The following is a 3493-nucleotide window of genomic DNA, read 5'->3' as shown; positions in this document are numbered from 1 at the left end:
AGTTGAAATTCTTTTACCTTACTAGATAAATGTTTATTTTCAGTGATACTAGAAAAGACTATAACCTACATGTCAAACTCACTTTAACACTATAAAGTGGGCTTTGTAGATGCCACGGCCCCAGAGCTGCCCGTGGCCGGCCATGGAGAACCCTACCGTGTTCTTCAACATCGCCATCGTCGGTGAGCCCTTGGGCCGCGTCTCCTTCGAGCTGTTTGTAGACGAAGTTCCAAAGACAGCAGAAAATTTCCGAGCTCTGAGCACTGGGAAGAAAGGATTTGGTTATAAAGTTCCTGCTTTCACAGAATTATTCCAGGATTTATGTGCCAGGGTGAAGACTTCACACGCCATAATGGCACAGATGGCAAGTCCATCTATGGGCAGAAATTTGAGGATGAGAACTTCATCCTGAAACATACAGGCCTTGGCATCTTGTCCTGGCCAATGCTGGACCCAACACAATCATTCCCAGTTTTTCATCGTCACTGCCAAGCCTGAGTGGATGAATGGCAAGCATGTGGTCTTTGGCCGGGTGAAGGAAGGCATGGATATTGTGGCAGCCATGGAGCGCTTTGGGTCCAGGAATAGCAAGATCAGCAAGAAGATCTCCATTGCTGACTGTGGACAAGTCTAATACATTTGACTTGTGTTTTATCTTAACCACCAGACCATTCCTTCTGTAGCTCAGGAGAGCACCCCTTCACCATTATTTGCTTGGAATGTTCTATAATCTTTGTGCTCTTGCCACAGTTCATTGGGTTCCATAATTTCCTTGCCCTTTCCCAGTCTAGCTGGATTGCAGAGTTAAGTTTATGATTATTAAATGAAAACTAGACAGTTGTCTGTAAAAAAAAAAAGACTATAAAGTGAAGGGGGATGAGTTTAAGTAGCAAATCATCTTTCAAACCATAAAACACCCTTTACACGTCTCTCTTCTTGCCTTAAATTTCTTCAAATCACAGCTATCTTCCCTCTTTCCTAAGTTCCCCATCAACTGCTAGGTCTCCCCTTTTCTCTAGATTTCCCCCTAAACATACTCTCCAGCTTCCTGTCTCCATTCTCCCCACACCCCCTCACCTCCAGTGGAAACTCATCTTGCTGATAATACACCCTGTATGGAAATTTGCTTGTATTGAGAAGTTATAATTCACCTACAGGAAAGTCTTCAAAATAGACAATACATGTATTGCAAGGAAACTGTAGAAAATTTACTTGATATAGAAGGAGGACTCTGGGGAAGAAAAAAATGGGTCAATAAAGTAGTATAAAAATGCATCTATCTATCTATCTATCTATCTATCTATCTATCTATCTATCTATCTAAAAGGCTAATATGCTAAGTGTCTGTCTGAGTAATGATGTCATGTAGCAGCGCCCAGCTTCCTCTCCCTAGTGACTAGCCTCCTTGGAAGTTCTTCAGCCCAGGAACCCAACTTGCTTTACAGCCAGGTGCAACATTTTACAGTTTAACCAAATGTTCGTGAAGCGTTTCCCCGTGCCTCATCTCATTGATTCCTGGAGTAGGTAGATAAGAAATTCAGTAGAATCCTATTTTCTTTTCATTAGCCAGAAAACGGAGGTTTAGATAATTAATAAACTTGACCCAACTGAAAAGAAGTAAGAAATGGTGGAACTTGAAAATGACTTCAGGTCAGAATATAGTCAAACACTGCTGCAGTTAAATATTTTACCCTTTGTTCTCCCTGCATGATCTACAATAATAATCTGCTTCGTGTTGACAGTTACTGCTGTGTTGCTGACAAATTACCTGAAAGAGAAGTTGGGGTGCTTCACTGGGCTGGAAAAAGTTTAGCTACATCAGAAAGCAGGTCTAATTAAGCAAGTGTATCTATATATATAAAAGGCTAAGTTGACTCACGCATGCATGACACATATAAAGCTCTCGCTGGCACCAATCGCACAGGTGTGTTTCGATCTGTCATCGTCGATCGTAAATTTGGTTGACACTTGTATTATAAAGAAAGGGCAAATAGCGATATTAAAATATTTCTTCTACTTAATTTCATTTCAATGTGCATGAATTTGTGCACCAGGCCACTAGTTTAAGTAATAAAGTCTGTCTCAAATATGTTTTTATTATGTAAGTGTCTAGAATAATTCACATTTAGAAATGTTGGTATACTTTAAGAACCGGGTGTCTCAAAAGCACTTAGACATCAAAGCTGTCATCTTGATCACCAACTTATTTAAAACATTTAATAGGACAAAGCATTGTCAATATATAAATCTATCTAATTATTAAATTAGCATCTCTAAAATTCTAACAGAATAGATATGATACAATAAATTTACTATTCTCTAGTAGTTCTGTTAGTTTTTTTTTAACCCTGACAGAATAATAAGGTCTGATATGATATAATGTAGCTAATAATTCTATTAGTATCTATAGTTATGCCTATAATAGTAAAAGTGTAATATTCTAATTAGACCGGACATCCTTTTGGACGTCCTTCCTTCTGGACAAAGCCACAGCGGGGAGGGGCTGCCGCAGAGGTGGCAGAGGCCCCCCTCTGTGGCAGTGGCGGGTGGGGGCTGAGGCAGAGGTGGCTGTGGCAGCAGCAGGGGCCAAGGCCCTTGCAAAAATTTTGTGCATCGGGCCCTCTAGTTAGATTATAATAAAGCACCAAGAAATATACTGTTTCCGAAGGACAGGAAATAAGACAATACAGAAGTCGATAACAATGAGTAACCAATTTTTATTATTATCCCTTTCGAGGCCCAGTGCACAAAAATTTGTGCACTCGGAGGGGGTTCCATCAGCCTGGCCTCTGTCCTCTCACAGTCCGGGAGTCCTCAGGGTATGTCCAACGGATGGCTTAGGCCCGCTCCCTAAAGGGAGGGGGCCTAAGCTGCAGTCTGGCCTCCCCCTGTGAGAGGTGACTAGCGGGCTTATCAGGGGATGGTGCAGGCAGCAAGTGACCGGCCCCACCCCACATTGCACCAGTGCCACTGGTGGCCTCCCTCTGCAGGAAGCGATCCAGCTGGGCCAATCTGGGACAGCGAGCTACTGGCCCTGCCCCGAATTGCCCCACCACTGCCAACGCCCATGGCCTTCCTTTGCAGGAGGTGACTGGGTGGGCAATCAGTGGATGCCACTGGCCCCCATAGCCCTGCCTCTGGTCACCACCTTCCACCCTACCCTATCGCTGTCCCCTGCCTCTGCCCTTGGCTGGCCTGGTGCCACCTGTTCTCTGGCCCCGCCCCCTGCAGACCATTCATTACACCATTTGTCAATTTGCATATTACACTTTTATTATATAGGATAGAGGCCCGGTACACAAAAATTTGTGCACTCGGGGGGGAGGAGGGTCCCTCAGCCCGGCCTGTGCCCTCTCGCAGTCTGGGACCGCTCGGGAGATAACAACCTGCTGGCTTAGGCCTGCTCCCGGGTGGCAGAGGGCAGGCCCAATCCCTAGGTGCAGCCCTTGGTCGGGCTCAGAGCAGGGCTGGTTGGGGAGTTGGGTCGCCGTCC

General features: G+C 44.8%; 1 pseudogene; it reads left to right on the top strand.

The window, feature by feature from the left end:
- The first annotated feature begins 142 nt into the window (after nt 1–142).
- On the top strand, nt 143–714 carry LOC102772717 (annotated as a pseudogene).
- Nucleotides 715–3493: the final 2779 nt, after the last annotated feature.

Source organism: Myotis davidii, unplaced genomic scaffold (genome assembly GCF_000327345.1).
Source record: "Myotis davidii unplaced genomic scaffold, ASM32734v1 scaffold226, whole genome shotgun sequence".
In the NCBI taxonomy this organism is placed as follows: domain Eukaryota; kingdom Metazoa; phylum Chordata; class Mammalia; order Chiroptera; family Vespertilionidae; genus Myotis; species Myotis davidii.
The sequence above is the reverse complement of the archived record's forward strand: the minus strand, read 5'-3'. Positions and strand labels throughout refer to the sequence as shown.